This window comes from Hyaena hyaena, unplaced genomic scaffold, assembly GCF_003009895.1.
Source record: "Hyaena hyaena isolate Hyena2069 unplaced genomic scaffold, ASM300989v1 scaffold_1629, whole genome shotgun sequence".
In the NCBI taxonomy this organism is placed as follows: domain Eukaryota; kingdom Metazoa; phylum Chordata; class Mammalia; order Carnivora; family Hyaenidae; genus Hyaena; species Hyaena hyaena.
In genome coordinates this window covers 152,786-173,804 of record NW_024082261.1, presented here as the reverse complement: position 1 = coordinate 173,804, position 21,019 = coordinate 152,786, and the positions used below count along the sequence as shown (strand labels likewise).

Sequence of the window (21,019 nt, the reverse complement as noted above, 5' to 3'; positions counted from 1 at the left end):
GTCATTTAATACTGTATTATTACTGTATGGGGCATACTTAAACTAAAACATTGTTCATTGTTTATCTGAAATTCACATGTAAGTGGGCCCACTGTATTTTTTCTTTTTGCTAAATATGACAACACTAAACTAAACACGCTGTCAGCTGCCTGGAAATACTTTGAATACTTTGTGCTTTTCCTTCCCATTCCCCCATTTAGATTTTTCTTTTAATTCAGGATATCCGACGGGGGAAAAAAGATGTAATTCTATTTGAGCCATTCCTATATGTTATACATGCACATGTATACACATATATCTATGCATATTTATTATGTATCCATCCATCTACACACATGCACACATGAGATACACTGAGCGCCCAATATTATAGAATATGTTACATTCACGTATGCGCAGAAAGTACCTGAAACACAAGACTGTGTTGCTGATATGGCCATTCTGTGAAATGTATCCTGTGGTCCGTCATCCCATCCCTTCAGCTATTTCATGTATACGGCTGAGAAAGACATGGTCTCCTAACCAAATGAGACCAGGACGGGGGGAGAAGGGGGAGAGGGGAGAGGGGGGGTGAGAGAGAGAGAGAGAGAGATGCCTGCGGAACTGGAAGGATGGGCGCTCGGAGCCGGTGGCAGTGGCGGCTTATTTACACGGATACACCACCCCTTTCCCTTCGGCTGGACGCCACGTAGCCCTGGGGAAGGGTTTTGCCGACGTACCCGGAACGATTTCTAAGTTTTTCTCAGCTTTGGGAGGTTGCGCAGGTGACTTCTGGGAGCCGCGGCCACGGAGAATTTCCCAGGCTCGTGAGAGAGTTCCCTGCTTCCCCGGCAGCGATGGCCCCCGTGTCCCGTTCTGCAATCCGGAACGCGAGGCCCCGGGCTCCGCGGGGAAGGGTCGCAGTTCGTGGAAGCGTCCTGACCACAGAAAATCCACCACGGGGCCCCGCGGGGCCGTCGCTCGCGCTCGCGCTCGCCCTCTCGGAATAGCCGAGAATAGCCCGAGCCCCCCACGGAGTGGCCTCAGCCCCGCGTTCCGGGACCGACCCTGCCCATCCCGTTAGCGGTCACGTTCTCCGGAGCGGCCCTCTGCGCCGCGGGACACCCCTTCGCCTCTGCCTGTCGCGGCCGCTCCCCGCGCCGCTCCGGGACCCACAGGCCGTGGCCTGGCCTCCGGGACAAGGAGAGGGAGGTGAGTGAGACACGGACGCGCCTTCGCGGGGAGGAGCCCGTCTTCAGGGTCTTCATCATTCATCTTGCTTCTTAGCGTTCGCGCTTTTCTCGCTTCTCCCTTCCTTGCGCCAGTTTCCCCCTTCTTCATTCTGTCCATGACAGCCCCTTATTCGCACCTTTTCTCCTTTATTCCACTCTCATCCTTGGGTCCCCTCCTCCAGTGCCCTGGTCTCTCACCACCTCCTTCCACCTCTGGTCTGGTGGCGGACTTGGCCAAGGGTCGCAGAATTATATGCATAGCATTGATTTGCGTTGTGTTATCACTCATGAGCATGTTTTTAGTCTCCACTAGACTGGATTCGTGGAAAGGAGGATTTTATTCATTACAGAATTCAATGTCTAGCACTTAGAGCTCAGCCATCGCGTGTTGAACGAGCAGATCTGTTTGAGATGATAACAGGATATATAAATGGAAATTCTTTGTAGGGACTTGGGAAGGGTTGAGATTACGTTGCTTTTCTTCCTCCCTGCCTCTCTCTTTCTCCTTCTCTCTCTCTCTCTCTCTCTCTCTCTCTCTCTCTCCTCTATGTCCAATGTAGGGCTCCAACTCACATCCCCAAGATCAAGAGTTGCATGCTCTAAGGGCCAGCCGGGTGCCTGGAGATTACAGGTTTAAATTGGAAAGTAGAAAAATCTTCCTCCCAAGACATGATGGATGAATGTAGAAAAAGTGATGTGCTAACTGGAGATGAGGCTACCTAAAAAGCCTTGTTAAAAGTGGTCTTGAGGGGGCGCCTGGGTGGCTCAGTCGGTTGGACGTCTGACTTCAGCTCAGGTCATGATCTCACCGTTCGTGGGTTCGAGCCCCACATCGTGCTCTGTGCTGACAGCCAGCTCAGAGCCTGGAGCCTGTTTAGGATTCTGTATCTCCCCCACTCCGATCCTCCCCTGCTCGCTCTCTCTCTCTTTCTCTCTCTCAGAAATAAAACTTTGGGGGAAAAAAAGTGGTCTTGGGGGCGCCTGGATGGCGCAGTCAGTTAAGCGTCAGACTTTGGCTCAGGTCACGATCTCACCGTTTTTTGGTTCCAGCCCCGTGTCGGGCCCTGTGCTGACAGCTGGAGCCCGGAGCCTGCTTTGGATTCTGCGTCTCCCTCTCTCTCTGCCCCATCCCCTGCTCGTGCTCTCTTGCTCTCTCAAAAATAAATAAACATTTAAAAATCATTTAAAATAATAAAAGTGGTCTTGGTCTTGACCTTGAGAAATGAGAGGAGGGTAAGATGAGTTTTTCTCTAATAAAAGTGAGTGGGAAAGTAGTTTAAGAAGGAGAAGGAAGAGTTTTAATTATTGCTGTGTAAGTATTCGTATCTAATGTTTATTGAATGTGTCAGGTACCCTACTAAGGGCTTTGAATGTGTTTAAAAAATTTAAAAACTTGGGGTACCTGGGTGGCTCAGTGGGTTAAGCTTCCGACTTCTGCTCAGGTCATGATCTTGTGGTCCTTGGGTTCGAAGCCCGTGTCGGGCTCTGTGCTGACAGCCTGGAGCCTGCTTATGATTCTGTGTCTCCATCGCTCTCTGCCCCTCCCCCCCTCGTGCTCTGTCTCTTTCTCAAAAGTAAATAAACATTAACATTTTTTTAAATTAAATTAAAAAATTTTAAAAACATTACAGGCATTGGGAGCTAGGTTGAAATTGCAACAGTTGGGCAAAGTCTTGATGATTCTTTTTCTTCCAGCAGTGGGAGGTAATAAAGCATAGTGAAGATAGGCCCTGGATTCAGACTGCCTGGGTTGGAAGCCCTGCTTTGCCATTTAATACCTGTGTGGCCTTGAGTGTCTGGAGTTTAGCTAATCTACCCCATGGTCCTGCTGTTTGGTTTGGCCAAGTGGCCTCCAGGGACTTACACTGGCTCCTTCCTGCAAGCACATGCCCTTGATAGCAGCCCATAGAGAGTCACAAGCAAATGTTAAGTTCCTGATAGGACTTCCCCAGTAGTCCTTGTGATCAACCGTCTCCTCTGCCTCCCAGTGCCTGTAGGCCCTATAGGTCCCTTAGATAAGATCCTCGTGGGGCTTACCAAAGCCCCACTCTTCTGGCTTAAATGGCCCATTTGGCCCTAACCTTAAGACTCCAAAGCAATACAGACCCTAATAAAAGCAACCACCCCAGGTCCTGTCTCTCTATCTGCACTCTGCGTTGACCACCTTCTGTGTCCCCTGGAGGCATGCTGTATACTTCCTCCAGGCTTTAGGAGTAATTAACTGTTCTATTTGAAGGTCTTTTGTGGTCTATTGTTGAACTTTGGCTCACAGTCCAGAAGAGCCCCAAGCTCCACTTAACAAATGTTAATTTAACAATTTAACAATGTCAGGCAAGTTCCTTAACCTCTCTGGCTTCATCTAGTCACCTGTAGAAAGGGGATAAAAATAGTGCCGATATTTTTAGGGTGGTTGTAATGACTGAGTGCCTGTAATGTAATGTACATTCCCTTTAGCTGTTAGGGTTTCATGCCTGGGAGCAGAAAGAGTAAAAACAGCCCTGAGGCCACTGGAGACCTGCCTCTAGACGTTAAATGTTTCAGAAAGGTGCCCCCAGTCTGTGCCAGTCAAACCAGACAGCTTCTTATTTTAGAATTCCAACTAAACGTTAGAAGAACGGCTTGGATGAGATTTGGATTTGTGCATGTGGAAGATAAATAATTTATCTTTGCAGTGCAGACGCAACTAGGCAGCAACAGGGACTGATTTGATGGCCTCCTGTTCACTTGTTGAAGGAGGGATTTCCTTCCCGGGGTTATGGGGAGGTCGAACACAGAATACCTGATATTGGACAGATGAGCTCCATTGGCTGGCAGAGTATGGAGACCCACTACACAGGGGTGATCTGGAACTGGGCCCATTCCCTGGTGCTAGAGAGGGTCGTTTGGCCCGGGACCTTACCTGCACAAGCAGAACGGGGAGGGCAATTTGCAGTTAGGACATGGAGGCCCTACTGGTTTTCCCAGATGGCAAGGCAGTACCTAATAATGGACCTTCATTTTAGGCTTTATAGCACAAGAACTGTGTGTCTTTACATTGGCCCCTATCCGCATGTATTCCAATAACTGTTATTTGTATGTTTATGGTTAGACTGCCTGCTTCTTGAAGCGGGAGACCCCCTGAGTCCAACTCTGCGTAGTTACAGTGTCTTTTCCACTGAATAAAGAAATACAAATTTATTCAACAGTGAAACCAAATATATTAATTTTGTAAGGATTGTTTTGAAAACCCAAATAGAGACATAAGCAGCCAAATTTGGGGGAATTGCGCCCCTGTTAGTCTTTCTTCTCAGCTTATGTGTAACAGCAAAAATTAAAATAGAAGAAATGACAAACATTATAATAAAATTAAAACTTTAAAAAATGTTTTAATGTTTATTTATTCTTAAGGGAGAGAGAGACAGAGTGTGAATGGGTGAGGGTCAGAGAGAGAGGGAGACACAGAATCTGAAGAATCTGAACCCACAAGCCGCGAGATCATGACCCCAGCCGAAGTTGGACGCTCAACCGACAGAGCCACCCAGGTGCCCCTAAAACTGTTTTTTGTGACCTCCAAAGAGCAGGCAGACAATGTACTCCTTTTCCAGAAAGGAACTAAAGGGAAAACATAGAGTTGGAAGAAACTCTGAATCTCCTTGAATACAACTTTCGTGACATGAAACTCTTCAGGACTCCCTTTATTGTCATCTGTTTCTCATGCTTCATTTTTTAAAACTGTCTTTACTGATTCTCAGGTTTCTGAAACCTAGAGTTTTAACCAAGTTGAAACAGACTTCTTTTTCCTTTCACAAATACGTATAAACAAATGAAGTTATTTCCGAATGTTAAACTGTTGAACCACATATCGCAGAGGATGAAATGAGCAGTTAGGAGCTGTGTCATGCACGAGGCAGAAGGGATGCACTTGACAGCCCCCCAGGCTGCATTTCTAGCCCGGCTGCTCGGGCTGGCTGTCATCTGTACCATTTGAACTGTCAGAACATCAGCTCCTAAGTGTTGAGTTTACATGTATGCTGAGTTTTTTTTATCAATTTAAAGTTTAAAACGTAAAGGGAAAATAGGACTTAATTGGACCTCTTACGCGTGCGCGCACACACACACACACACAACACAATTTAGTCATTGAGTTGTAATTTGCATGCCTATATCTTCTGGGAGATTAAAGTGAGAGAGGATTGAAGATTTGGGAGCCCCTGAAGTATGAAGACTTTCTCCAGAGAATCCTTGTTACAGACTGAATTGTGGCCCTCCCTTCCCCCCAATTCAAATGTTGAAGCCCTAATTCTCAAAGTGACTACATTTAATAGTAAAGCCTTTAAGGAGGTAATTAAGGTTAAATGAGGTCATAAGGATGGAGCCCTGACTCAGTAGGACTGGTATCCTTAGAAGAGGAAGTGACACCAGATCTCTCCCCACCCCCTTCTCTTGTGTGCACGGAGGAAAGGCCCTGTAAGGACACAGGGAGGAGAAGTCACCAGTCTGCAGGCCAGGAAATTTCTACCAGAAATCAGTCCTGATCTTGGACTGCTGACCTCCAGAATGGTGAGCGAATAAATTTCTGTTGTTTAATCCACCCAGTATGTGATATTTTATTATGGTAGCCACAGCTGATTAATACAATCCTGAAGCAGTTAGGCTGTTTAAAAATATAATTTTTAAATGTTATGTAATATTTGTTAAATCTGGAGTCCGTTGTCATTTTTTTAAAATTTTTCTTAATGTTTTTTTATTTTTGAAAGAGAGAGACAGAGCATGAGCGGGGGCGGGGCAGAGAGAGAGGGAGACACAGAATCAGAAGCAGGCTCCAGGCTCCAAGCTGTTAGCACAGAGCCTGATGCGGGGCTCGAACCCATGAACCACAAAATCATGACCTAGGCTGAAGTCGGATGCTTAACTGACTGAGCCACCCAGGTGCCCTGTCAAATTTTTTTAAAAGATAGTATTCATCCATTTTTATTTTAATAACCTTTAAAAATTTTATTTATTTGGCTCCATACCCAAAGTGGGGCTTGAATTCATGATCCCAAAATCAAGATTTGCATGCTGTCCAGACTGAGCCAGCCAGGCACCCCTGTTGTCAAATTTTTTATTAAGTAAGGAACTTTAAATATGTCTTACATTTCTCTTCTTTCTTGTGGTTTATCCTTTTATATCCTTTATGTTTTAAAAATGCCTGGCTGGCTCAGTTGATGAAGTGTGTGACTCTTAATCTCGGGGTCATGAGTTCAAGTCCCATGTAGGCATAGAGATTACTTTATGAAAAATAGAAAAAATAGTTTAAAAAATAAAAACATGGAACATGTAAGAATTAAAACATGTTCCCAATATATTTTAGGATGCTAGACGTTCTCTTTAAATTATAATTTGGGGCACCTGGGTGGCTCAGTCGGTGAAGTATCTGACTCTTGATTTTAGCTCAGGTCATGATCTCACAGTTTGTGAGATCAAGCCCATTGTTGCTTGCTATTCTCTCTCTCCCGTTCCCTCTCTGCCCCTCCCCAACTCACACATGTGTGCACATGCTCTCTCTCAAAATAATAAGTTTAAAGAAAATTATAATTCATGGGGTGCTAATTTCTTCTTCATAGAAGGGTTCAGTGTAATGATACATTTATATTATTTTGAATTTCTGTTCTCAACTAACCCAGTAGCAGATTGCTTGCCAGATTTTAGCATTACAAAGGGATTTTAAAAACTAATATGCTATATGGTTTGGTTTAGTTCAATTTCCTAAAGTCAACACTCTCTGAAGGCTTAATGCTTCTTTTCCCTTATTTCTTTCCTCTGTGGTGCTATTCATAAGCGGCTCCTTCCCTCTCATCTCTTTCTTTGTTTCCCCCAGTGATCTCTACACCCACCACGGGGCTCAAACTCACAACCCCGAGATCAAGAGGTGCATGCTGTAAGGGTTGAGCCAGCCAGGCACCCCACCTCTCAGCTGCTTCTCTGTTCATTTAGGTTGAATTCAGACAATGTGCTTTGATGGGTAAACTTTGTAATTTGTGACAGGGTGATAAAGTGTTATCAGAAACTTGTTCTTAAGGGATGCCTGGCTGCCTCAATCAGCGGACTGTGCGACTCTTGCTCTCTGGGTCATGAGTTCAAATCCCATGCTGGGCATAGAGCTAAATTAAAAATAAAATCTTTAAAAACAAACAAAACAGAAACTTTTTCTTTTCTTTTTTTAAATTCTTTTTAATGTTTTATTTATTTCTGAGAGAGAGAGAGACAGCATGAGCAGGGGAGGGTCTGAGAGAGAGGGAGATACAGAATCTGAAGCAGGCTCCGGGCTCTGAGCTAGCTCTCAGCACAGAGCCTGACGCGGGGCTCAAACCCACAAACCGTGAGATCATGACCTGAGCTGAAGTCGGCTGCTCAACCGACTGAGCCACCCAGGCGCCCCCAGAAACTTTTTCTTAATAGAAATCCTTCTGAGAATCTAAACTCATAGAATTGGAGCTGGAAGGAACCCTAAAAATAATGTTCCTGGCAACACCTAAATTATTCCAGATGTGATCTTCAGAGGAAAAGGATATATGATATGGAAATTCCCCTTTTAACCTATTGTAGGATTTTAATAATACTCATTTTTAGAATTCTCTATAACAATGAATCTGTTTCTACTGTAGTGTGTTAGGTTCTTCTTTCTCTGGGGACAGAGAATGGTTGCTGCTCTACCGTATGTCGTTTATACGGGCACAGTCAAACCATGAAGTCTTCCCTTGGTCTTCTAAGATGTCTGTTTTTTTGTTCTCTCCTTATAGTTCCCTACATTTGCCCTGTGGTTTCTTCTGAAAATATAAGTCATATCAGTGAGCCTACACCAATACATCATAATCATCCACAGTCCATGCTTTACATTAGGATTTGCTCTTGGTGTCGGACCTTCTGTGGTTTTGGAACAGACGTATAATGACGTATAATGGGTGTCTGATGACGTATAATAATATAATGACACATAATGACGTATACACAAGAGTTTCACTGCTCTAAAAATCTTCCGTGCTCTACCTATTCATCTTTCCCTCCCCTCCAACCACTAATCTTTTTACTGTCTTTCTAGTTTTGTCTTTAGTAGAATGCCATATAGTCAGAACCATACAGCATGTAGCCTTTTTCAGTTTGGCTTCTTTTACTTAGCAATATGCATTTCAGATTGTTCCGTGTATTTTTAACTCAAGTGTAATAACATGGTATTATATTAGTTTCAGGTGTACAATATAATGATTCAGCAATTCTATACATTATTCAGTGCTCATGTCAATGAGTGTCTCTTAATCCCCTTTATCTATTTCATCCATTCCCCCACCGACCTCCCCTCTGGCAACTACTAATTCTCTGAATTTTTTTAAGATTGCATTTATGTATGTATGCATTTTTTTAATGTTTATTTATTTTTGAGAGAAAGAGAGACACAGCATCAGAGGGGGAGGGGCAGAGTGAGAGGGAGACACAGAAACCAAAGCAGGCTCCAGGCTCTGAGCTGTCAGCACAGAGCCCAACTCAGGGCTCGAACTCCCAAACTGTGAGATCATGACCTGAGCTGAAGTCGGATGCTTAACTGTCTGAGCCACCCAGGTGCCCCTAAGATTTTATTTTTAAATAATCTCTATACCCAGTGTGCATCTTGAACTTACAACCCTGAGATCAAGAGTCAGATGGTCTACTGACTAGGCCAGCCAGGCACCCGTGTTCTCTGTATTTAAGAGTCTGGGTTTTTGTCTTTTTTCCTTTGTTTGTTCACTTTATTTCTTAACTTCCACATATGAGTGAAATCATATGGTATTTGTCTTTCTCTGACTTATTTCACTTAGCATTGTATACTCTAGGTCTATCCATGTTGCGAATGGCAAGATTTCATTCTCTTTTGGGGTGCCTGGGTGGCTCAGTTGGTTGAGTGTCTGACTCTTGAGTTTGGCTAAGGTTATGGTTAAGGTTTGTGCACTCAAGCCCCAAGTCAGGCTCTGTGCTGACCGACAGCACAGAGCCTGCTTGTGATTCTCTATGTCCCGCTCTCTTTGTCCTTTCCCCGCTCACATTCTCTTGATCTCTCTCACATTCTCTTGATCTCTCTCAAAATAAATAAACTTTAAAAAAAGATTTCATTCCAGTGTGTGTGTGAGTGTGTGTGTGTGTGTGTGTGTGTGTGTGTGTATACACCACATATTAACAAAATGGCGGGGCCTCCTGGATGGCTCAGTCAGTTAAGCATCCAACTTCATCTCAGGTCATGATCTCATGGTTCATGAATTTGAGCCCCACGTCGGGCTCTGTGCTGACAGCTAGCTCAGAGTCTGGAGCCTGTTTCAGATTCTGTATCTTCCTCTCTCTCTGACCCTCCCCTGCTCATGCGCTCTCTCTCCTCATCTTTCTCTCTCTTTCTCTCTCTCTCAGAAATAAATAAAACATAAAAAAGTTTAAAAACATTTTTTTAAGTTTATTTTGAGAGGGGGAGAGAGAAACATGCACACGTGTGCTAGGGAGGGGCAGAGAGAGAGAGAGGGAGAGAGACAATCCCAAGCAGGCTCTGCGTTGTTAGCATTTAAGTTCTGAAAGGATGGGTGCCTCCCTCTCAACGTGGGGCTCAGTCTCATGAACCACAAGATCATGACCTGAGCTGAAATCAAGTCAGATGCTTAATTGATTGAGCCACTCAGGGCACTCCCACATCTTTATCCATTTGTCTATCAGTGGACACTTGGGTTGCTTCCGATCTTGGCTATTGGAAATAACACTGCAATAAACATAGGGGTGCAAATATATTTTTTAATTAAAAAATTCTTTTTTTCTTTTTTTTTTTTTTTTTACAAATAGTTTATTGTCAAATTGGTTTCCACATAACACCCAGTGCTCATCCCCACAAGTGCCCTCCTCCATGCCCATTCCCCCTCCCCCCCACATCCATCAGTCCTCAGTTTTTGTCAGCATTCAAGAGTCTCTCATGGTTTGCCTCTCTCCCTTTCCCCCACCATTTCCCCCCTTCTTCTTCCCCTTGTTCCTCAGTTAAGTTCCTCCTAATCCTTCAGACGTGCAAACATATGATATTTGTCGTTCTCTGCCTGACTTATTAAAAATTTTTTAATGTTTATTTATTTTTGAGAGAGAGAGAGAGAGAGAGACAGAGCATGAGTGGGGCAGGAACAGAGAGAGAGAGGGAGAGAGAGAGAATGACAGAATGCAAATCAGGCTCCAGGCTCTGAGCTATCAGCACAGAGCCCAACTGGGTGCCCGAACTCATGAAACTCAAGATCATGACCTGAGCCGTAGTTGGATGCTTAACTCACTGAGCCACCCAGGTGCCCCCCTCTGCCCATTTTTTAATTGGATTATTTGACTTTTTTGGTGTTGACTTGTGTGAATTCTTTTTTCTTAAGATTTTATTTTTTTACTTTTATTTTTTTTTAAGTTTATTCATTTTGAGAGAGAGAGAGAGAGCACATGAGCAGGGAAGGGGCAGAGAGAGAGGGAGGGAAAGAGAGAGAATCCCAAGCAGGCTTTGCACTGACAGTGTGGAGCCCGACATGTGGCTCAAACTACTGAACCGTGAGATCATGACCTGAGCCTAAATCAAGAGTTGGACACTTACTTGACTGAGCCACCCAGGCGCCCCAAGATTTTATTTTATTTAAAAAAATTGTTTTAAGTTTATTTATGTTTTAGATAGACAGACACAGTGTGAGCAGAGGAGGGGCAGAGAGAAAGAGAGAGAGAGAATCCCAAGCAGGCTCCATGCTGTCAGCACAGAGCCTGATGTGGGGCCCAGTCCCACGAACTGGGAGATCATGTCCTGAGCCAAAATCAAGAGTCATAACTGACTGAGCCACCCAGGTCCCTCTATAAATTTTGGATTTTAACCCCTTATCAGATAGAGCATTTGCTGATGTCAAAGAGGTCCCTACCTGTGTTCTCTGCTAAGATTTTTATGGTTTCAGAAACGTCTCACATTTAGGTCCTTAATCCATTTTGAGTTTACTTTTGTGTGTGGTGTAAGACAGTGGTCCAGTTTCGTTGTTTTGCACGTAGCTCTCCAGTTTTCCCAAGGATGTCATTCCCCATTGTATATTTTTGACCACTTTGTCATAGGCTAATTGACCATCGAAGTGTAGGTTTATTTTTGGACTCTCTATTCTCTTCTATTGATCCATGTGTCTGTTTTTGTGCCAGTACCATACACAGTTTTGATTACTATATCCTTTTAGTATATTTTGAAATATGGGATTTTGATGCCTTCAGGTTTGTTCTTTTTTAAGGTTGCTTTGGCTATTGGGGATTTTTTGTGGTACCCTACAAATTTTAGGATTATTTGTTCTAGTTTTGTGAAAAATACTGTTGATGCTTTGTTTGGAGTTGCCTTACATCTCTAGATGGCTTTGGGTACTGTGGAGATTTTAACACTTTTCTAATCCACGAGCATGAAATATCTTCCCATTTATTCGTGTCTTCTTTAATTTCTTTTATCAGTGTTTTGTAGTTTTCAGTGTATAGGTCTTTCACCTCCTTGGTTAGGAGGATTAGGAAGAACTTAACGGAGGACCGTGGGGGAGAAGAAGGGGGAAAATAGTGGGGGAGATGGAGGGAGGCAAACCATGAGAGACTCTTGAATGCTGAGAACAAACTGAGGGTTGTTGGGGGTGGGGGGGAAGGGAAAGAGGGTGATGGGCATGAAGGAGGGCACTTGTGGGGATGAGCACTGGGTGTTATATGGAAACCAACTTAACAATAAACTATTTTAAAAAATTTAAGCAAAGTTTATTGTTAGGTATTTTATTCTTATTTTCTTAATTTCTCTTTCTCCTGCTTAAATGTATAGACATGTAACACATTTCTGTATATAAAATTTTAAGTTTATTTGTTTTAAGAAAGAGAGACAGAGAGAGAGAAAGAACACAAGAGAACACCAGCCAGGGAGAGACAGAGAGAGAAGGAGAGAGAATTCCAAGCAGGCTCTGTGCCGAGCCTGATGAGGGGCTCGAACTCACAAACTGTGAGCTCATGACATGAGCTGAAACCAAGAGTCGGACGCTTAACCGACTGAGCTACCCGGGTGGCCCTGTAAATTAATTTTGCATCTGGCAGCATTACTGAATTCATTTATCAGTTCTAGTAGTGTTTTGGTGGAGTCTTGAGGATTTTCTGTACATACTATCATGTCAGCTGCAAATAGTGAAAGTTTTACTTCTTCCTTACCAGTTTGGATGCCTTTATTTCTTTTTGTTGTCTAATTGCCGAGGCTAGGATTTCCAGAACTGTATTGAATCAAAGTGATGAGAGTGGACATCCTTGTCTTATTCCTTAGCTTAGGGTAAAAGCTCTCAGTCTTCCACAATTGAGTATGATGTTAGCTGTGGGTTTTCCACATAAGGCCTTTATGTTGAGGTATGTTCCCTCTAAACCTATTTGTTGAGGGCTTTTATCATGCTGTACTTTGTCCAGTGCTTTTTATGCATCTATTAAAATGATCATATTGTTTTATTCCTTTCTCTTATTAATGTGATGTATCATATTCATCGGTTTGCAAATTTTGAAACACCTTTGCATCCCCGAAATAAATCCCACTTGATCATGGTGCATGACTTTTTTAATGTATTGTTAGATTTAGTTTGCTTATATTTTGTTGAGGATTTTTGCACCTGAGTTCATGAGAGATATTGGCCTGTCATTTCCTTCTTTCCTTCCTTCCTTCCTTTCTGAGCACCTGAGCATGGGAGAGGGACAGAGGGAGAAAGAGAGAATCTCAAGCAGGTTCCATGCTGAGTGTGGAGCCTGACGCAATGCTCGATCCCAGGACCCTGGGATCACGATCTGAGCTGAAGTCTGGAATTAGATACACAACCAACTGAGCCACGCCGGCACCGATGTAGTTTTCTTTTTTTGTAGTGTCTTTATCCGATTTTGGTATCAGGGTAATGCTGGCCTCAGAATGAATTTGGAAGCTTTCCTTCCTTTTCTGTTTTTTGGAATAGTTTGAGAAGAGGTATTAACTCTTCTTTAAATATTTGGTAGAATTCACCTCAGAAGCCATCTGGTCCTGGACTTTGTTTATTAGGAGTTTTTGATTATTGATTCAATTTCGTTACTAGTGATCAGTGTGTTCAGATTTTCTTGTTTTAAACGTTTGTTTATTTGAGAGAGAGCGTTGAGTATGCGAGCAGGGGAGGGGCAGAGAGAGGAAGACAGAGAATCCCAAACAGGCTAGTGTGGAGCCCAACATGGGGCTCAGTTCCACAAACCATGAGATCATGACCTGACCTGAAATCAAGAGTTGGACGCTTAACTGACTGCACCACCCAGGCGCCCCAGTCTGTTCAGATTTTCTACTCCGGATTCAGTTTTGGAAGGTTATGTTTCTAGGAATTTATCCATTTCTTCTAGGCTGTTCAATTTGTTGGCATAAAATTTTTCATGATATTGTTATAATCCTTTGTATTTCTGTGATACTGGTTATTTCTCCTTCATTTCTGATTTTGACTTCTCTCTCTCTCTTTCTCAATCAGCCTGGCTAAGGGTTTAGAAGTTCTATTGACTTTTCCAGAGAACTAGCTCCTGGTTTCATTGACCTGTCCTATTGGTTTTTGTTTTGTTTTGTGGGTTTTTTTTTTTTTTTTTTTTTTTTTTTTTTTTTTTTTTTTTTTTTTTTTTTTTTTTTTTTTTTTTTTAGTTTCTGTAACATTTATTTCTACTCTGATCTTCATTATGTCCTTCCTTCTGCTGGCTTTATGCTTCATTTGTTATTCTTTCTCTAGTTCCTTTAGGTGTAAAGTTTGGTTGTTTATTTAAGATTTTTCTTGCATCTTAAGGTAGGCCTGTATCACTACAGTAATCTTCCATCTTAGAACAGCCTTTGCTACATCCCAAAGATTTGGGGCCATCGTGGTTTCATTTTCATTGTGTCCGTGTACTTTTTTATCTCCTTTTTGGTTTCATGGTTGACCCATTCATTGTTTAATAGTTTGGTGTTTAGCCTCCACGTATTTGTGTTCTTTCCAGATTTTTTCTTGTGATTGATTTTTATTTTTATAATGTGGTTAGAAAAGGTGCATGATATGATTTCAGTCTTTCTGATTTTATTGAGACTTGTGTTGTGGTCTAACACATGCTCTAGTCTAAAGAATGTTCTGTGTGGCCTTGAAAAGAATACATATTCTGTTTGGGGATGGAATGTTCTGAATATATCTGTTGCGTCCACCTGGTAGGTATATCTGCCTGTCAAAGCAACTGTTTCCTTGTTGATTTTCTGTCTGGATGATCTGTTGATGTAAGTGGGGTGTAAAAGCTCCCTACTATTACTGTATTATTGTCAATTACTTCCTTTGTGTCTGTTAATAGTTGACTCGGGTAGTATAGCATTCACTATTAGGTGCTTCATGTTGAGTCTGTAAATATTTACAATTGTAATATCCTCTTGCTGGATTATTACATTAATCATTATGTAGTGTCCTTCTTTGTGCCTTGTTAGTCTTTTTTTTTTTTAAAGTAATCTCTATTCCCAATGTGGTACTCAAACTCACAACCCTAAGATCAAGAGTTGCACACTCTACTGACTGAGCCAGCTAGGTGCCCCAGACAAAATAGACTTTTTCAAAGTTTATTTATTTTGATAGAGAGTGAGTGAGCTGGGGAGAGGCACTTTTAAAAAACTACACTTTAAAACAATAACTAACAGAGGCCCTGGCTGGCTCAGTCCATAGACCATGCGACTCTGATCTCGGAGTGATGAGTTCAAGCCCCATGTTGGGCATATGGAGCACTAAAAATAAGAAAAATAAAAATAAAACAATAAAGTCTATTTTGTCTGGTATAATTATTGCTATCCCAGCTTTTCTTTTCACTTGCATTTTCATGATACAGGTTTTTCCATCCCTTCACCTTCAGTGAGGATGCCTTTAGGTCTGAAGTGAGTACCTTGTAGGCAGCATTGAAAGTATACATCTTACATGTTGCTTTGAGTTTGAATAGCATTTTGTAAACTCCAAGGCTTTATGCAAACCTAAGTGATTATTACATTATTATGAAGGTGGTAGACCCTCGAACAAAGTTTTTTTAGTGTTTGCTTTTTAAAAAATTTTTTTTTAAATTTTTTTAAGTTTGTTTATTTTGAGAGAGAGAGAGCGCGTGCACTCATACAAGCGGGGGAGGGGCAGAGAGGAGGAGAGACAGAATCCCAAGCAGGCTCTATGCCATTGGCACAGAGCCTGATGAGGGGCTCGAACTCCTAAACTGTGAGATCATGACCTGAGCCGAGATGAAGAGTCAGATGCCTAACCGACTGCACTACCCAGCCCTCCCCTCACTGCTTTTAATGGTTCTTGGACAATCAGTGTCATTACTGAACATTTTTAATTCCATATTTTTAATACCCCATGGTTTATATTTCATCACTTTTCTGATTCTTATAACCATCTTCTTTCAGTTCAGCTCTGATGAACACACACCAGTAGAGATGATGAGCTGAAGAAAAGCACCACGTCAGCTTCTACTTCAGAAGGTATGTATTTTTTTAGTATGAGCCAAATGCAGGAGACATGGGGCTTTTATTTGGCTCTTTTTTATGTTTGTTTATTTTTGAGAGAGAGAGGGAAAGAGTGCAAGCAGGGGAAGAGCAGAGAGAGGGGGGCAGAGGATCTGAAGCAGGTTCTGCATGCTGACAGCAAAGAGGCTGATGTGGGTTTCCAACTTAACAAATGAGAGGTCATGATCTAACTGGTCAGACACTTAAGGAACTGAGCTACGCAGGTGCCCCCAAAAGGCATTTTTAAAATACTACAGAGCTTTTTTATTGAGAAGTTGGATAAAACTGGTTATAAGTTGTTGAAAAATAGACTTTGCCTTTACTCAAATTGCTTGTCATCTGTTCTTTTTCAGTATTTCAAGTACAATAAAATTGACACTCAGAAATCTTGTTTAGGAGTTAATTTTGTGGGGCACTTGGGTGGCTTAGTTGGTTGAGCACTTACTTTTGGCTTAGGTCATGATCTTGTGGTTCGTGGGTTTGAGCCTCACATTAGGCTCCCCGCTGACATGTAGAGCCTGCTTGGGATTCTCTCTCTCTCTCTCTCTCTCTCTCAAAATAAATAACATTTTTAAAAAGTTAATTTTGTATATTAAATTTTTAAAAATTTATTTACTTTGAGAGAGAGTGTTGGGGGATGGGCAGAGAGAGAATGGGGATAGAGAGAATCCCAAGCAGTCGCCACACTTAGCACTGTCTGCAGAGCCCAACATGGAATTCTGTTCAATGAACCATGAGATCAGGACCTGAATCGAGATCAGGACCTGAATCAAAATCAGGAGTCAGACACTTAACTGACTGAGCCACCCAGATACCCCAGGAGATAATTTTGTATTTAAAAAATGTTTTAAAGTAATCTCTGCAGCCAATGTGGGGCTCGAACTCACAACCTGAGATCAAGAGTCACATGCTCCACTGACTGACCCAGCCAGGTGCCCTGAAGTTAACTTTATATTTGTATTTTACGTAGAAGAACAGAAGAAGAAGAGGAAATCTAGCCATTCAAAAGAAAGGTCCAAGAAAAAGAGAAAGAAAAAATCATCTAAAAGAAAACACAAGAAGTATTCTGACAGTGACAGTGACTCTGACTCGGAGACAGACTCCAGCGGTAAGAAGGCCGGTGTCGCCCCGCCAGCCTGGCTTCCGAACTCATTCTCCCTCTTAGAACTCACTTCGGAAGCAGGTTCTTCAAGCCAGTAACAGTGGCCGGAAGCTGGTGACCGCTCGCTGCCGCTGTGCCAGGCCCCTTGCCCAGTGCCCCACGTTCCGATTGCCACTTGTCCCTCACGCTGGCTGTAGGGCACACCCTAGAGGCGGGGACGTGGGGCCCAGAGCGGCAGGGAAGTCCCACTGCCGGGGTCACAGCGCCGGGACTCAAAGCCGAGTGGCGTGACTCCGGGTCGCATGTGGCCGCACAAACCAGGGCAAGGCTGGGCATGAGCCGTGTGGCGGCAGGCAGGCCACAGGGCCGCGCCGGGCCCCCGAGGAGCAGTGCTGTCGTGTCATTCGCACACTCGGGCCCCTGGGTGCCGCCTTCAGGAAGGCGCGTCACAAAGGCCCCTTTCGAGGCCGGGAGCTGTCGATGGAAGACACCCCCGTGGGGTGGCGCCTCTCACAAAGCCACCTTTTTGTGCCCTCTCCTGGCCGATGATTGACAGAGGCCGCCACCTCTGGGGACACAGGACACGAAGGCGTCTTTTCCTCTGATGTCACCCGGGTTTCCTGGCCCCCGCTGTCACTTTTCTTCCTCACCGCCGGGAAGAGTGAGCTTTCTTAGCGCACGTGTGAGCGTCCCCTACTTACAGTCCTGCGGGGGCTCTCTGGGGCCTTCAGGGTCCAGTTTGGGCCCTGGTGGCACCCTCTCTAATAACACGTGCCCTGCCACTCTTGCGGCGCCCTCTGGGGCCTGAGACCTGCTTTCCGTCTCCTCGGAGTCTGCGTTCTTCCTCCCACTTTGGTTCCGTGGCACAGAGCCGGCTGCCTGCGAGGCGGTGGCCCCCTGTCCGCCGCGTGGCTTGCTCGCTTCGGCCGTGGCCTGCAGCGCTTGTGTGGGGAACCTGGTTTTATTGATTTAAAAGATTTTTAAAAATATGTATTTATTGGGGTGCCTGGGTGGCTCAGTCGGTTGGCCATCCGACTTCGGCTCAGGTCATTATCTCGCAGTTCGTGGGTTCAAGCCCCGCGTCGGGCTCTGTGTGCTGACAGCTCAGAGCCTGGAGCCTGTTTCGGATTCTGTGTCTCCCTCTCTCTCTGCCCCTCCCCTGCTCACGCTGTCTCTCTCTCTCTCAAAAATAAATACATATTTATTTATTTTTATTTAAAAAATTTTATTGAGAGACAGAGTGTGAGCAGGGGAGGGGCAGAGACATGGAGACACAGAATCTGAAGCAGCTCCCGGCTCTGACCATTCCTCAGTCAGCCTCCCCAGGCCAGCCTGCTTTTGACACCTCTCTGTACACCCGGAGCACCCTGTGCTTCCTGCATCACTCCAAACTCTCTCTCTCTCTTTACCTCTGTCTCCTCCGTTAGACTGAGCGCCTGGACTGGGAAGCGTGCCCCCTGCCCTAAACACATGGGGTTTCCCCCTCCTTTTCATCATGAATATATTTCATTATGAATATATCCTTTTTTAAAAAATTTTTTTCTTGTTTATTTATTTTTAAGACAGAGAGAGACAGAGCACGAGCAGGGGAGGAGCAGAGAGAGAGAGAGGGAGACCCAGAATCTGAAGCAGGCTCCAGGCTCTGAGCTGTCAGCACAGAACCCAATGAGGGCTTGAACCCACGAACCATGATGTCATGACCTGAGCCAAAGTCAGATGCTTAACTGACTGAGCCACCCAGGTGCCTGAATATATCCTTTTCATTATGAGTATAATTAATACCGTATACTTACCACTCATATTTAACTTTGTTAGCATTTTGACATACTTGTTCCAAATATGGGTTTTTTGCTTAATTATCCAAGGTAAATTACAAATACTTTGATCCAAAATATCTCTGTAGCTCTTTTATTTTTTTTTAATTTTTTAATGTTTTATTTATTTCTAGGAGAGATAGAGAGAGAGAGAGACAGCGTGAGCAGGGGAGGGTCAGAGAGAGAGGGAGTCACAGACTGAAGCAGGCTCCAGGCTCTGAGCTGGCAGTCAGCACAGAGCCTGACGCGGGGCTCAAACCCACGAACCGCGAGATCATGACCTAAGCGAAAGTCGGACGCTTAACCGACTAAGCCACCCAGGCGCCCCTGTAGCTCTTTTAAAAAAGACATTTTGGGGGCTCCTGGGTGGCTCAGTTGGTTAAGCATCCAACTTTGGCTCAGGTCACGATCCCACCGTTCATGAGCCTGTGTTGGGCTCTGTGCTGACAGCTTAGAACCTGGAGCCTACTTCAGATTCTGTCTGTCTGTCTCTCTCTTTCTCTCCTCTCTCTCTCTCTCTCTCTCTCTGTGCCCCTCCCCTGCTCACACTCTGTCTCTCTCTCTCAAAGATAAACATAAAAATTTTTTTTTAAAAAAGACTGTTTGGGGCACCTGGGTGGCTCAGTCAGTTGAGCACCCAAGTCTTTTTTGTAAATTTACATCCAAGTTAGTTAGCATGTAGTGCAATAATGATTTCAGGAGCAGAATCCAGTGATTCATCCCCTGCATATAACACAAAGTGTTCATTGCAGTGAGCGTTCTCCTTACAGCCCCTTGCCCATTTAGTCCATCCCACCCCCCCAGGACCCCTCCTGCAACCCTCATGTTGTTCTCGGTATTTAAGAGTCTCTTGTGTTTTGTCCCTCTCCCTGTTTTTATATTGTTTTTGCTTCCCATCCCTTATGTTCATCTGTTAGTATCCTAAATTCCTCATAGGAGTGAAGTCATATGATATTTGTTTTTCTCTAATTTCACTTAGCATAATACACTCTAGTTCCATCCATGTTGTTGCAAATGGCAAGATGTCATTCCTTTTGATTGCCGAGTAATACTTCAGTGTGTGTGTGTGTGTGTGTGTGTGTGTGTATACGTGTGTGTACACCACATCTTCATCTATTCATCTGTTGATGGACATTTGGGCTCTTTCATACTTTGGCTATTGTCGATAGCGCTGCTATAAACATTGGGGTGCATGTGACCCTCCGAAACAGGAGACCTGTAATCCTTTGGATAAATACCTAGTAGTTCAATTGCTGTGTCATAAGGGTAGTTCTAGTTTTAATTTTTTGAGGAACCTCCATACTGTTTCCCAGAGTGGCTGCACCAGTTTGCATTCCCACTAGTAGTGCAAAAGGTTCCTCTTTTTCCACATCCTCGCCAACATCTATTGTTGACTGAGTTGTTAATTTTATCCAATCTGACAGGTGTGAGGTGATATCACATTGTGGTTTTCACTTGTATTTCCCTGATGATGAGTGATGTTGAGCGTTTTCTCGTGTGTCTGTTGGTTTTCTGGATGAATTCTTTGGGAAAGTATATATTCTTGTCTTTTGCCCATTTCTTCACTCGATTATTTGTTTTTTGAGTGTTGAGTTTGGTAAGTTCTTTATAGATTTTGGAAACTAACCCTTTATCTGATATATCATTTGCACATATCTTCTCCCATTGTGTTGGTTGCCTTTTTAGTTTTGCTGATTGTTTCCTTCACCATGCAGAAGCTTTTTATCTTGATGAGGTCCCAATAGTTCATTTTTGCTTTTGTTTCCCTTGCCTCCAGACATGTTGAGTAAGAAGTTGCTGTGGCTGAGAACAAAGAGGTTGTTGCCTGTTTTCTCCTCTAGGATTTTGATGGCTTCCTGTCTTATATTTAGGTCTATCATCCATTTTGAATTTATTTTTGTGTATGGTGTAAGAAAGTGGTCTAGGTTCATTCTTCTGCATGTCACTGTCCGGTTTTCCCAGCACCGTTTGCTAAAGAGACTAGTTTTGTTCCATTGGATAGTTTTCCCTGCTTTGTCAAAGATTCGTTAGCCATATGTTTGTGGGTCCATTTATGGGTTCTCTATTCTGTTCCATTGATCTGTGTGTCTGTTTTTGTGCCAGTACCATGCTGTCTTGGTGATTACAGCTGTGTATTACACCTTAAAGTCCGGAATTGTGATGCCTCCAGCTTTGGTTTTCCTTTTCAGGATTGCTTTGGCTATTCAGGGTCATTTGTGGTTCCATACAAATTTTAGGATTGTTTGTTCTAGCTCTGTGAATAATGCTGGTCTTATTTTGATAGGGATTGCTTTGAATATGTAGATTGCTTTGGGTAGTATCAACATTTCAACAATACTTGTTCTTCCAATCCATGAGCATGTAATATTTTTCCTTTTTTGTGTGT

The 21,019-nt window shown here is 43.5% G+C and overlaps 1 long non-coding RNA gene across 1 annotated transcript; it reads left to right on the top strand.

The window, feature by feature from the left end:
* Positions 1-785: 785 nt before the first annotated feature.
* On the top strand, positions 786-16,825 carry LOC120226211. Its single transcript, XR_005526964.1, has 3 exons — positions 786-1,191; positions 15,619-15,693; positions 16,688-16,825. It is a non-coding gene; the product is annotated as an uncharacterized LOC120226211 (long non-coding RNA).
* Positions 16,826-21,019: the final 4,194 nt, after the last annotated feature.